Raw genomic sequence first — 15,819 nt, forward strand, 5'->3', positions numbered from 1 at the left:
AATCCTTAAAAGGACAAATATGAGGGATTATGTTCTGTCACATATGATGTGGATTTACACTGATTTACCACTGTACTCTGAACACCTGTGCACCTGCGCATTCATTCAATTATCTAATCGGCCAATCACGTAACAGCAGTGTGATGCATAAGATCATACAGATTCAGGTCATGAGCTTCAGTTAATGTTCACGTCAAACATCAGAATCATGAAGAAAATGTCATCACAGACACTTGGATTGTGGTGTGATCGTTGGTGTCAGACAGGCTGGTTTGAGTGCTTCTGAAATTGCTGAAGAGGTTTTCACACATAACAGTCTCTAATCTAATGAGTGTCGATGAAAACGTCTTATTAATGAGGAGTCAAAGGAGAAGGACCAAACTCGTTGAAACTGACAGAAAGGCTACATTAACTCAGATACTGTCTCTTAACCACAACAACAGCAGTAGGGAACAGAAAAGCATCTCAGTATTAACAACATCCCAAACCCTGAGGTGGATGTTTCTACAACAGCAGAGACCACAACAGGTTCAAATCCTGTTTACCAAGAAGATAAACCTTAGGCTGCAGTCTGTGACGGCTCTCTAACACTGGGCAGCTGAAGATTAACCCTTAAGAGTGTTAGTTATGATTAGGCAAAAATCAATAATATATTTTTACATTATTATAATCATCGCGACATAATCTCACACTAGACTGACGAGTATGTTGCGGCTATAGTTATTTGTTCTGGTAAATATAAGGCAATCAAAATCTATCAACCACAGTAGCAAAAGTGTTTATCCTTAAAAGAAAATTAAATGTAGAATGCATTTGACAGTGTAATAATGTGTTACAAGGCCAACTATTCCAACAAGAATTAATCATATTGTCTCCAACATCCTTTCAACAAACAATTATGTGTAGAATTTTAAGAAAGCCCTCAGCTATTATTATTATTCTCCACTATCATGTATGATCTAGCAAACTACAGACACTGCACTTAGCACATTCAATTATTGTCTCATAAATGATGAAAATAATCTTAGAGTATGACATGATCTATGGTGGGTGCAGATTGATCAATTAAGTGTGTGGTTTGCATGAATTTTTACTGAACGTTTGACACAACTTTAAATAGTTTTGAAAAGCCAACAGAGGAAGCTTCATTTAGTTATAAAGTCTTCTCACAATATGAGAGGGAAACTTTGCTTCACAGCCACCAGCTGTCAATTAAATAGTTTGTCACTCTACTTTGCTCAAAATTTGCATAATCAATTAACTCCCCAAACCTCTAAAGTAATAATGTATCACTTTTTTTCTTTTAATTTAGAGAGTATTCTCCTTCTTTGTGCCTTGGTCATGGAAAGTCGTCCAGAACACTCTACAGCCTAATGAATTAGTCTCCCTGAGAGAATTCTAACCACAGATTGAAAAAAGAACAGAAGAATAAAAATGCTTCTCCTAAGCTGGTCTTTGTCTCATATATCTGCTTTTAAATGCTGTATTTCTAAATTTTTTAAATTATAATTTACTCTATATTGGCCAGGATAAGGAAAATAGCAGATAGATAGACTCTCAGATATATATCAATAATAATAATCTACCTAACATGTGTATGTGGAACGAATATCTCAATAATTGTTCATCCTATAGACTTTGCAGCCGGCATGTGTGTTATTTATTGCACAAGGAAGTGCAGTGTTGGATTTGGACATGCAATAAGTTATACAATTTGAATAAACAGGAAAACATTGCCTTGTAGTCATTGGGGGCGGATTTGTATGGAGCTGAATTACAGAGCTTTTAGGTCAGATGAAACATACAATATTTTAACATTTCCAGGTATCTCAGGGCAGATACTTGATTCTACATGACTTGAAACAACTTTTTTCTCATGAGGTTATATGAAAGACTTGTATATTGATATACAAATTGATTGTTTACATTATCTTTGTAGAAACATGCTGTTAAATCGTAATTCACACATGGTCAACGTGGCTCAACATTCCCCCAAACTTGATTAAGAAATGCTTTACGTGAGTATAATTGTGTACAACCAGTTCTTTCATTCATCCGGCGTGTTACATAAACACTTCATTGTTGTTGCTTCGTCATCTGACGGAGACGGCAGTGAATTCTCCTCCTCAGTATCTACCATATAGCATGGGACACCAGATGGTAAACCTGAAGGTTGTAGCCCCTCCGTTGTACCTGCATGCATTATTCAAAGCCCATTTATCACAGGAAAAGTCCCTGTGTAGCCACATTAAACATCAGCTGGCTCGTTTGTTTATACCTTATTTATGCCTTCGAAATAGGGAGCCAGGTAGTCCTGTGCTGTTAATGACACATATTTAACCCTGTGTGAATCTCCCTGCATTATTTAATGGCAATCATTTCATTATGTCACTTTGTTATGCTACATTCAGTCTTAGAGGGAAATACATAAATATGGAATGGCTGTCGTCGACCTCTGTGCAAAGAGTACACCTTAATGTACTGTACGGTGTTCTTGTTGGGCTGTGAATGATTCATCTTTATGTGGTGGGAAACAGTGGCGTGTAGTCTACTACAAATGAGCCTCACCGTGGTTGAATGGGTTTCAACAGAGAGCATACATCAATAGTTCTCGTACATTTGAAATAAGGATAAATTGCAATGTTATATTGCATAGTCAGAATATTTGAAGTGGTTTTACTGAGGTTTAGACATTATCTAAATCCAGTGTGGATTACGTATGTGCACAAGCAGATGTATTGACGTCTTCATCACACTGACTTTTTTCCCCTGCTTTGTCAATCTGCTCAAACTCTGCTCAACATTCTGGTGAGCGAGGGAGTGTTGAATGTAGCAGGGTTAAGCAAGGTCGAGACCCACTTTGATTTGCTTACATGTACACACACACACACACACGGACACACACACGGCTGCTTTCAGGACTTGGTGGTGAAGTCGGGGTCATGATGCTCTGATCGATAGCTCAATAGCCAGCAGGATCTCCGGAGGGCGCAGATTTCACAGTGGATGAAGAGAAACAATACTGCAGTTGTACAAGGTTTTAACCCTGCATGGCAATGAGATGCTCTTTTCTTTTTCTTTCGGAAACTTAAACACTGACAGCACTGCCATGCTGATTGAATTACTCTCTTAATTAAACAAAGCAAAGAATTTCAAAAGTAATCATTCTGTTTGGATGCTTTATACGTACAGTAGGTTATTTAAATGGATATTTTGCCATCGTAATTTGATTTCTGTACAAAAAAAAAATACATCCTTAATTTTAATCTAAAAAACTATTTACACAGATTTACAAAAGGAGCGTTTTCAGTCACTTTGCAGAGTAAATATTTCTATCTCTACAAAATACACATGATCAATTTGTAAATTAACTTACAGTATTTCTAGATTAAACCAGACAACTGTCTAACAATTTAGCTACTGCACTGTAACAAAGTTGATCTGACACTGAAGGGACATTTGAGAGACCGTCAAATCGTCTCTGTCTTCCCATTACAGTAAAATGCTGTTTACATGCTGCACGTACATGTCAGAGGCTTCAATGGAAACGCTGCCAATTCACTTTTGCCAAACTGCATTGTGGTTCTGTTGCTTCACTGTGGCAGTGCTGGGAGTGGTAGAAGTTGAGAAAAACTCAACTTTACAAGAGGCCAGACAAACAATACTGACACACAGGCACTAGCCATTCAAATCACGTGCATGCAAACACAGGTTTTGCCTGATATCAAACATCAAAATGAGCACAGAGAGAGGAGGCAGAGGCAGCTGGTGAACCTGGTATGTGTTCATCTTGTTATGGATTTTATCTTGCTGTGTGTCCCGAGCGAGAATCTGTGATTATTTGTGATCACGCCAGTACTACGTGTCAGAAACACCCACCATCAAGCATCAAAGCAACACATATGTGTGAGTGCTTCTTACAAATCCATATAGTGTTTAGATGTCCTGATTTAAAATAGGCCATTCTGTGCAATGAGTTATTTAAACTAAAATGTCTTAAAATTACACCAAATTATATTTCTGTATTGACAATGGTTGAAATTAGTAATGTTGAAGTGATCACTAGTAAAGATAAACGCAGAGTCATCACCTAACTCTATAGGGTGATGACCTCAGAGCTGTGAAGCATTTTAATGTCTTTGAGCTCATTGTTTTGGATTTCCTGGCAGAGCTGGCAAAACCTGCTCAGCAACAAACATCAACTCTTATTTTGGCAGTTACTAGTAGTTTAACTAATAACCTTTTTCAAGTTAAATTGCTGAAATTTAAACATTCGTTTCACTCAATATATTTTTCTTCCTCCCTTTGGACTGCTGCAGACTGACCGTGTCACAAGTGACTGCATCAGTCATTCAGCATTAGCTAACACTGTGCCTGATAGTCCGAGTAATGTGTGGACATAATACTTCCTTCCTCATGGTTTCTCCACATCAAAGACAATACATTCTGCCAAGTAAATGTCTGAAATTCACTTGTTTCCTTTCACACTGTCAAAAAAAAACCTATCACTGACTTGGTGCTTGATTTGAAGGCCTACGGAGGCTAATACATCATAATAAAATAATATATAGTATTTATAATAAATAATAAATACTACTATCAAAACATGTCGGTTGTATTTTATTGTCCTACCACTTACTTACATCATTGTGATAACAGGCACAATTTTAGATAAGATGTGGCAGTTGTCTTGTCCCACTCTGTCACAGGCTCAGCAAAATAAAATATACAGCTATATGTGCAGTGATAATAAATACGTTTAAAAGTAACTCTAAAGTCACTTGCCCTTGTAACTAATTATGCATAAATTGGTAAAGTAACTCAGTTAAGAAAGAAAGAAGGACTGACACTGGGAACTGTAAATAAACGTGATCTTAGGAAATGTATGAGGTGATAACATTAGTGTCGTATTTGCAGGTTGTGAACCTCTGCTTTTGAAAGAACAGCGCTGTTTACCACTCATTAAAAATAAAGATGCTTTGTTGCAGTTTTTTTTGTAATTAACTAAAGACCTGATTTAAAAATAATCCACTTCAGAATAATTCTCTATGTCTTAAAGACATGTTCACTTTTAGCTAAATCTCCTGGGGGACGTTGTATTCAACGTGACATGGAGCAGGTTTTTCCCTGATTAATATCACTGTGCCCTAATCAACCAGCACGCACACGCACACACAGACACACACAACAATTGTACGAATCTTATTGTACCTCTGTATACTGGGGAGAGGAGCTCTGCCAATTACTGGTCCAGCTACCACCAAGATGAATCATGGACCATTCAATCACAGGCTCACACAGGATTTCTGCAGCCGTAATTAAAAAGGCAGGGATTGGGGGCTGACTGTATTTCTCATTCCAATCTGTCATATAGAAAACCTGAGGGATGATGGGAGACTGATTAAGCATGTGACGACATGAGGTCACAGTCATCTCAATTATGTTACAGTGAGATGATGAGGGGTTAAAAAAGAATGAGGGAGGCGACTCTCTGAATTGATTCATAGATCAAATCAACACTACATTCGATGTGCTACTCATACGCACGAGATGAGATCTGCATTGTCACCACACATTACATGGATGATGCTGATGATTAGTTACGTTTGTGCGTTCATTAGTTTGACCATATATCCGGTTAATTAAACGTAAGGATAATGTACAGGGATTACTGTTTGTCATTCCTGATAATTGCAGTGGAACAGTTCATTAACCAAAATACCTTGTCAGTAGTTACACAAAACAAAGCGCCACGTCCCTCTAACATTTATTAATTTGTTCAGCAATTTAAACGGATTTTTCGTGTTGAGACATTTTTTCCCCCCTTGTAATTGATTAATGGTTCATTATGCCAGTAAAGCATGGGAGGAAGGAAGTGAACTTTTTTGCTGTGTAATTCCATTGCCTGCATGTAGAACCAGCTTTGCCTCACTCAGAGTGAGGCTTATAAATTGATTGTGAAATATCCAGTAAAAAAAGACTTCGGTCAAACGCGTCACACCCTTCACTTCTCTGTCGCCTCTCATTTCACTGCTCCACCATAACTCCTCTCCCTCCTCTTCTCGTGGGATCCAGTGCGTATGTATGTAAATGGTAGGATTGCTACAGTTACAAGGCCATAGAGAATTCATGTCAACAATGATCAAAATCGTCTTTATTCCTACTCTTATTATTACTATTAGGCTGATTGTAACCATCATGGTTACAGAAAACGGGACAAAAAAAGCTGAAAACACAGTGCCACATTGCATGCAGCCCCATTTGAGCCTCACGCACTGCATGAAAGACATTCCACTCCTCCAACTGGAAAGTGTCTTTTTGGAGGGCCTGTTTACTGCTCTTTGTCAGGAAGTGAGTGAGTGTGACTGGAATATATTTAGATCTGCAGCCCAGGGACCCTCTCTGATAGTTCTTGGAACTTGAGTTCCCTTTTGATGAGTTGTTGTTTTGGACAAGGCTAGTTGACTGAAAGAGTGGACATTTCAGCTGAGATGGTGTCCTTTCATTTTCATTTTTTCTGTTGTTTCTTATTAAAACTCAAACCTTGGTTTTGAACTGACCTAGAACACAGTGATGTTTTTACATGATATAAGCCTGATAATAAGCCAACCCAACCAAAGTAAGGTGTTGGTATCAGTTGTCTTACCTAGCTTGACGTTGACCAATAGGATTGATGATGGTTGTTATGGAAGTTTTCTGGAAGCTGGTGAAAGGAGAACTCAGGCAGCAGCTGATGTCTCATGCAGAAGGTTTTAATGTGGACTTGATGCATCAAGGAGACCAGAAGGTGAAACAATATACAAACGCTAACAGAGTAACATGAGCGATTGTCACCCCCAAGTCTGAAGATGTCTCCCACAGCATCCCCATATGTCTTCCTCTACTTGCGTCACCCATTCCCACAGCACATCCATGAATGGCTAGAATTGCTGTCACTCTGTATGTTACATGTAGGTGTTTGCATCCTATTGGACAGTTAAGCATAAGGTATGCATTCCTAAATCACACTGTGTCCTTACATCTTGCCACTGGTGAAATACTCAAAAGAGTTGAAGTTGGTGCGTCTCTGTCTGGGGCATCTGAGTTAGATACTAAAGTCCCTCAACGTAGACACTACAATGTGCTGTTGGTTGGTCCTTTATCTATAACCTGACCTTGGGTACTGCTTGGAGAGAGAAGGGAGTATGTGTGGAATTAGACAGGCACTATTCTCCTGTACAGATATAATATGTAATATACATTATATACATACTATATAGTGGCATATACAGTAAAATACAGAAACAGGCAGCAACACCCCTGTCTTAATTTGTGTCCTTGTTCACTTACCACTCACGTTCAGACTCTACTCTGTGTTTACATTTCTGTTCCCAGATGTCCTCCCCCGGCTTCTCCCTCACACAGGCCATGACCAGCAAAAAGCTGTAATTTGTCAAGCACCAACACATAGTGTGTTATTTAACTTGGCCAAGAGCCACAACATGTTCACGAGTTTGAAATAATCTTGTTTGACTTAGCAACCATCTTATCAGACAGATAAGCCATGTGTTTAATCAAACAAATAGACACATATGTGTATTTGGTCCATGACATAGACGGGTAGAAATACATGATGTCAGTCAGCCTCCCAGCCTCCCAGTCAGAGAGCATGTACAAAGTCAGTCAGTGGGTCAAATCATTGAGACAGATGTAGATGAAGATATCAAAGTGGCAGAATGAAATGGAGCAGCAGTCCAGATGGCTGCAGAGACAGATCCCAGCCCAAGTTAACAGTAGTCCAGCCAACACATTACAAGACAGAGCCATCTCACCAGCAGCCAACTGCCCCGGAGCTCAGCAGGCTGGCTGTGGATGCCAGCTCTCTCCAGCCAGGGAAACACATCACACCAGCACAATCACAGTCAGAGTTTGATCTCTTGCACATCCTGTGTTTTTGGTAAACTGTTAGAAACTCATACTGTAGGTGCAGGTGAGACATATTACTGTAACATGCCCATGCCCTTTAGAACACGACTGTTTAACCTTGAGTAGAACACCAAAATGCATTCCTATTATTCCATTAGGGAGAGCAGATTGTGGTTTTGCCACCCCGCTTTGTGTCTCCATAAAACTATGATACAGTTCTCACATCAGGTGGTGGGGGTGAATAAAATAATGACGTATTTATATTTTTATATTTATTTATATTATCTCGCCTCCTCCTGACTATATTCTACTGTGGAAACTTCTTGTGATCCTGCGTCAAATTTATCACTACGAGCAGTCGATTATATAAAAGAATTGCATATCTTATTTATGATCTAAGGGAAAAGTAGCGCAGACAATATCAGCACTGACCATCACATAATGATCAATACTTTTCTTTATGAGTTAAATATTTTTTCAGAGCAGCGCATTCATCAGCCGTCCCGCTCGCTCTTTTCCTCTCTCTCTCGCACTCTCACACACAGACAAATACACACACTGACAAACAGTGTGATCTGACATATGTGTAAACTCAGACTTGGAATATGTAAACTTAAACAATGTACGGAGGTCCGGCTTGATTCAGTTGGCACAGTACGCAGCACAAATGATAGAGACTCAGAGAGGAGCAGTAAATTACTGACAGAGCAGCAGATCTAAACAAATTCCATAAAAAAGTTCAAACATAGTACAAACATGTATGAAAAGACCTCACATTAACACTATGTGGACTTAGTGGAGCTGTGCATGGCTCCCTGGGTGTCTGCCCCGGACTTTGTGGCGCTGTGGCCGGGCTGTGCGCCTTCTCCCTCAGGCTGTGGAGTCGTCTGTGGTCCCTGAGTCTATAGCCAGGTGGAATCTTTTCAATAAAAGATGTTGTTGGAATGGAAACAATGCATTTCATTTTTCTTTTCAGTGTCTGCATAGACCACTTACTCAATGTGGTCTATGTTAGCAGGGAAATCAAAGCAGAAAGACTTTAACATTGTATACTTAAGAATTTGTTTATTTATCGCAAGTCATAGCGTCATCGCAATATTCAACGTTATCGCATATAGCATGTTTTCCTGATATCGTGCCGTCTTGCAGTGTTTAGATTTTCCGACAGCACCTGAAGGCAGCACCAAAACAAAATTGATGGGGTAAATGTCGTTTGCTCTCGGCCCAGCTTAGGCTTCTTTGCCGTTTTAGTTGAGGGCATGTCCGACCAGCCGCTGGGTTTGCATTATGCTATTGACTCCAGTGTTGACATTGGCACCCTCCGAATTAGTGTTTACTGGGAGAGAAGACCTCCCTCTGCTGCTGACTATGGGACTTTGAACCCTGGACGCCTTATTAATAAAAACATATACAAACCACTAGAGAACTGGGAAAGACTGAAAAAGCATTATAGATTTTCTGTGGTATTGGGCTCTTGGCATTGTTACACCTCAACACATTCAAGGCAGCTCTGTGCTCATCACAGTGTTCACACGAGGCAGAGTGGGTCATCCACTAACCAGACGGTTGGCAGTTCGATCCCCGTCCCCCCCATTCTGTGGGTCGAAGTGTCCTTTTGACAAGATACTGAACCCCATAAGCCCCTGACGGCTGTGAATGATTGATGTATGATAGATGCAATGTATGGATGTGTGTGAATGGAGGAATGGCCAAACTTAACTATACAGCACTTTGAGCGGTCGTCAAGATGAGAAATGTGTTACATAAATGCAAACCATTTACCATTTACATTTACAAGGACAGCCCAACAGGGCAGCAAGAGGCTAGTGAGGCAAGGCCAAGTGAGATAAAGGAGGGAAATGCACGACAACTGAACTAGCTGAGGCTTCAGGGTCGTTGTTACGTCTAGTTTAAAGTTTGATCTCTCTTTCTCACTGCAGCATTTCAAACACACAAAGTACGGTTGTGGATAACGTGGCCTTGCAGTGGCATAGTAGCCTTATACTGTGTTTTAACACCTTGATCGTATAATTCACAGCATCTCTGTGCCCATCCACATATTCGGGAGGACGGCAGTAGATTGGTGCAGGCGGCAGTTGGTTTCCCCATTTTAAAACATAACCAGGCGCCCATGCAATCAAATTTATTGGGCTACTATAATAAAAGGCTCTCCTCTAAGCTGAATTATAAAAACTCATCAAATCATGCAATAAAACTTACAAAATATCCCTTTAGCACTGCCATGTTGTTCACACGCACACGCACACACACACACACACACACACACACACACACACACACATATACTGTACACACACCAGCTAAAGGAGCAGAGACACAATTAAGATTCCCCCTCATTAAATGAACAACAAAACCAAAAGAATAATTTAAACGGATTAATCTTGATAAAATTGCACACCTTGATACACTGTTACTTGTGGATAGTCCTCATGTCAAATACATTTTATTTCTAATGAAGGTTTCTTTCATTTGAGGTAGTTATTATCACGGTTGTGTGTAAAGCGTTCATGTCTCTGATAAATTTGATTTTAAACATATCTCTTCTAATTCCACAAAAGTTTGTGTGTCAATCTGTCCGTATGTGGAATGCGTAACTTGCGGACGCGAACCATTCATCTTATCAGCTTCACACTTGGCATGTGTTGTCTTAATGGACCATGGAATTGCAGTGTCAAATTGGGTGTGTTACATTCAATAATTATAAGGTGTGAATCAAAAGGCGACAAGCATTCTTTAGCAGTCAAAGACAGCTACGGACAGACATGTCTTCTTCTACGTCCTCGGAAAAGTGGTCTGCAACTGGGTCAAACCACAGGTCTGAATTTCCACCAGATCACTTTGATATTTAGATTATATTTATTACACTATATCGGACTGACACATACATTCACATTCATGGGAGTTTCAGGTGTTGATCTCTGTCATGGCAGCAACATTCATATAAGCACTTCCCCTTTAGCGTGTTGTCCTCACAGTAAAAGCACTACGTTTGTCTTGTTGCTGTAATGCTTCATATCAAGCTGAAATATGGTGCTTTTATTAGAAAAGTTGTGAACTTTGGTCTTTGGATTGTGTTGATTGCTTTACAGACCTCAGAAATTGCCGACATGCAATGTAGAAAAAAGAACACCAGTTCAGTAAATCATTCAAACTTATATATCAACCAAACACGTTAACAGTTCATAAAGCAATGAAGAAAAACATGGACCTGTAAAATCTTCATCAGAGATGAACCAGGTAGGATGAACACAAAGTTATTTAACTTCACTCTGCACCATAGAGTGTTTATAAAAACGTCTGCACACAAACATAAAAAAAAATGACAGCATGTTGTAGGGCTCACTAATGACAAGGAATAATTATAAAAGTAGCTCCAGAGCTTTAGAACAGTCACTGCACTAGTTTATTTAATGCTATGGAAACAGGGTGAAACATTATGATCGACAGCTGAGACTGACTCACTGTTGGTGGATTGTGTTTGGGTCGTACCTCGATACTGTGCTGATGCATCGTCCATCTTTATTCATAGTCTATGATTGACACGCTGACTTCAGTTGGGGGAAGTGCTGCACCTGCAGTTTTAGCAGGGTGCGAGTCACAGATGAGTAAGGCTGTATATATGCTTTGTTTGGGCTCATTCAAGAAATGTTAAAGCCCCTACAATGATTTTTAACTGGTTATGAAACAGTCTTATTTTAATATTGCTGCCTCTTTATGACCTACAACAGCAAATGTAACCCTCAGGGAGAAACCTGACCTTTTCTATAAACTATTCTCAATGTCTGTTGCCGGGACAGATTACCTGCAAGATCAGAGCAACCGTTTGTTCACAGTCACGCTGGAAAAGCCTACGTTTCGGAGGAGGGAGAGGATACAGAAGCAGCGGGAAGTGAGCTGGGGTATGCACTAGGCTAAACGCTAGGCTAAAGGCTAACCCTTACAGACCAGCACTCCCGAGTCTGTTCCTCGCCAACTCCATGTCGCCTACGAGATGGATGAGATCAGAATAAGAATTGCAATACAATACATCATCACCATACATCCGGATACAGGTGTGTGTAATGGTGTGGTTTGATATTCCAGCCAACTTTAAGCCCCTACACATTGAGTGACTTTGTATTGGAATGGATTCATATTTTAATGTATATTTATCTTTGACCTTTAAATAAATGAGGTAACTTGTAGATGAAAAAGGGAATGATACATAGATCAAGAACTTCAAACACTGAAAACACAAATGAATAAATTGACACCTTTCATTATGTTTATCAGACGGAATGAAATACATTGGTCTCACTTGTAACCTTATCTACACCAACACCAACACCAGATCATATGAGCATATAAACTCCCAGTCACTGAAACAAGTCTGTTTTCAGTCAATTCTTTTTGAAATGGTGTTTAAAGCAATTAAATGAAGCAAATCATGCAAAGTGAAGGGTAAATCACTGAGTCATTATGTCAGGGCGTGTGGCCACAGGGCCAAATGTTCAGCCACTGAACAGACAGGGAGAGCCATGCTGTCCGGCATGACAGAAAAAAGGAGAAAAAAAAAACCTGACATCCACAATATAGAGTGTTATTGGTCAAAATGCTGTTGTAGAGGATTCCATTAGTATCTGTTTCAGTGGGCAGCCTCAGTGCCATGCAGTCTAAATGTTGATTCATAGAATTTCATTTGTACTGGTTTCAGTGGACAATTTAGAGTTATGTGGTAGAGATGCTGTATCAGAGAATTTCATTAGTATTGGCTTTGTCTGCTGTGGTGTGCTTCAGAGGCCTCTCCACTCTGCCGGGGAACAAGATTTTAGAGAATCGCTGATCTATAGCCTGGATTCACGTACAAGTTTCGAAGGGAATTCATGAGTCTGGCCTCTCTGATCCTGTAACAAGTGTCTCTAGATGCAAAGTCTAAACTTCTCAAGCATCTCTCTGAAACTTTAAAACAATGAATGGGTGGCGGAATCCATCACAGCAGGGCTTGTCAGTTATAGTTTATTTAAATTTCAAGCTTGTGGCCATTCCTGTAGGAAAGAACAAGGGTGTTTTGTTGATAAGTTCACAGTCAAACTGTCCATATGATCTGTGACCTCACAGGTTACATAACATAACATTAGACGAGGTAACGTCACTTTATATTTTAGTTTTAGGTTTTTGTCTTGTTACAAATAAAACCAGAATGTGCACATGTTTTCCTGATATACAGATCAATATTTGACAAACTCTTATCGATACGTTGACATGGATTTCATGATTTATGTATTTCCCCATTGTGGTTTCAACCAATGATTTTATGTAAATATCCATCTCTATGAATGGAGCCAAAATATTCCAAATATGGGCATTGATCAGCTCTGGTAAATTATACATCAACCTGACTCGACTGCTCACTGCTGTCAATCATTACATCATATTCCTTTTTAAAACTTGATCATAGATCAACAACCTAGAATAACAAAAATCTTATTTGGGAAAATGTATTTCATGTTTACTTGGATTTAGTTTTTAGTTTGGTCTGTGTCCCATCTGCTAACATGGAGATGATGAGATTTGTGACCTATACTGCAGCAAACTGGGTCCTGTCATGTCAACATCTGTATATGCATTCACTGGTTTTACCACCCAGATGTAACCCTGCTACACACAGTGTTGTAGACAAGACGACTGTGGGACTGGCTGGGAGAGCACCTCCACCTGAACGAGACTGAGCTGAAAAGCTAGTTGTTTCTGTTAAGTTTAATTTATGGTGTCTCGTGTCATTACTAATAAAAGATGCTGAAAAGCGACACCTTTGTCTCTGGCTGTGTTGTGGCATCTTTAATTGCCACAACGGCACGAGGCACCATCAGAACTCAATCCACCTCAGTTCAGAGTGTCAGACACATTAATGGAGTTTAACATAATGATGCTTTATTTTTGTTTGTTTTGCATTTCATATGCACGTTTATTTTATGTTGTGCTAATACATTGAATTAGTTGTGAGGTGCAGCGTCCTTTTGCTTCTTCCTCCTCCTCAGTCCCAGAGTCTGTCTGATTCTCTTCCAGATTGAAGACTTCTTCTTTTTGGGCGTCTCCTCAGACGCCTCAGTCTCCACAGGTTCTGGAGCAGGGAGAACATCAGAGAGGGACTCCTGCTGGTTATTTAATACAGTTTTATCTGCAGATTTGTCCACAGCCTCTCCTCCTCCCGCTTCTCGTGCTGTTTCTCCTCCTCCTTCTCCTGCTGCTCCTCCCCCTATTTCTCCTCCTGCTTCTCCCTTCTCCTCCTGCCACTCCTGATGCTTGCTCTCCTTCTTCAGTGAGAGTTGGGACATCAGTTCCTCCACTTCTCTCTGCAGAAGCACTTTTTCCTCAGCAGCACTTTTGCGGAGACATCTCATCTCCTCCATTACCTGCAGATGGAGGAGGTTCTGCTCAGCCTCGAAGGTGCGCATCTGAGACTTGAATACTTTCTCAAGCTCAGCCTTCAGGTGGGTGGCCTGCTGCCGGGCTGTGAGGTTGTCCGCTTCATTACGTTGAATGATTTCATTGTTTGAAGCTCTCAGTTTTTCCAGTTCATCCAGGAGAGCCTCGTTTTTGCTCCTCTCAACCTGCAGCTCCAAAGCAAACTTCTGCTGGATGATTATATTAGCCTCCTGCAGCTCCTTGTAATATGTGTGGAGGTCTGTCTCCTGGTTCTGCTTGGTGGTCTCTGGCTGCTGTGCTTCTTCAGCCCAGTCACCTTCCTCCTCGCAATCCTCAGGCTGCTGGGCTTCTTCATCCCAGTCACCTTCCTCCTCACAATCCTCAGGCTGCTGGGCTTCTTCATCCCAGTCACCTTCCTCCTCGCAATCCTCAGGCTGCTGGGCTTCTTCATCCCAGTCACCCTCCTCCTCCCAATCCTCAGGCTGCCATATTTCTTTGTCCGTGTCGCAGTAGCTTTCTTTCGGGGGTTGCAGTTTGGCCAACTGTGCGTGGGCCTCATCCAGCGCTTGGCAAAGAGTGATTCTCCACTCTCGGTTTTGGCGACAACGGGCCCTCTCCTTGCCCAACAGATGTTCAAGATAATTGACATCTCGTTTAAATGCCCGGCAATCCCTGCACTTGTGCTGAGGTTTGACCTGTCCAGTAGTTATTCCGCTGTGGGCCATGGTGATCAGTTTGAATCAGGAGCAATAATATTGTTCAGCTGTTTGTTGCTGGTTTACAACTTCTCCTCCTGACAACTGTTAGCCACAAGGTGATCAGTAGGAAATGGTGTGAGTAAGATGCTGCAGTCATATGTATGTGTAGAATGTCCTGTAATGTCCAAGGTCAAAGCCATTTCATCAAAGCCATTTTATGTCTTTACTGAAATGTCCTGTAATGTCCAAGTGCATAACTATGTCATCAAAGCCATTTCATCAAAACCATTTTATGTCTTTACTGATGGTAAAGTTACAATGTTCCTTTGATGTGTGTGTGTGTGTGTGTGTGTCTGTGTCTGTGTCTGTGTGTGTGTGTGTGTGTGTGTGTGTGTGTGTGTGTGTGTGTGTGTGTGTCCAGGTATAGCTGGTGTAATGGGGACCTAAATCTGTCTTCTTTAAGGTTAAAGTAAAGGTTAAGTTTAGGTTTAGTTTTATGTTGGGGGTCAGTTTAAATTTAGGCTAGGTTTAGGTTCAGGGTAGAGTGAGTCTCCAGGATATCAATGTAGTGTCCTCTAAAGTCATGGAGACATAACTGTGTGTGTGTGCGTATGTATATCTGCTTGTGTGTGTGTGTGTGTGTGTGTGTGTGTGTGTGTGTGTGTGTGTGTGTGTGTGTGTGTGTGTGTGTATGTGTGTGTGTGTGTGTGTAGTTGTATGAGAGAGCGAGTGATAAGAAAGAACGAGGGAAATGGTTGAGGTGTTTACTTACTGATGTCAGATGTTATCT

At 40.6% G+C, this 15,819-nt stretch overlaps 1 protein-coding gene across 1 annotated transcript in view; it reads left to right on the plus strand.

Annotated features, from left to right (window-relative positions):
* Positions 1 to 15,819, plus strand: part of LOC117760528 (inactive N-acetylated-alpha-linked acidic dipeptidase-like protein 2) — a 473,414-nt gene that overhangs the window by 136,938 nt on the left and 320,657 nt on the right. The gene's annotated exons all lie outside the window — the stretch shown is intronic.

This window comes from Hippoglossus hippoglossus, chromosome 4, assembly GCF_009819705.1.
Source record: "Hippoglossus hippoglossus isolate fHipHip1 chromosome 4, fHipHip1.pri, whole genome shotgun sequence".
Lineage (NCBI taxonomy): Eukaryota > Metazoa > Chordata > Actinopteri > Pleuronectiformes > Pleuronectidae > Hippoglossus > Hippoglossus hippoglossus.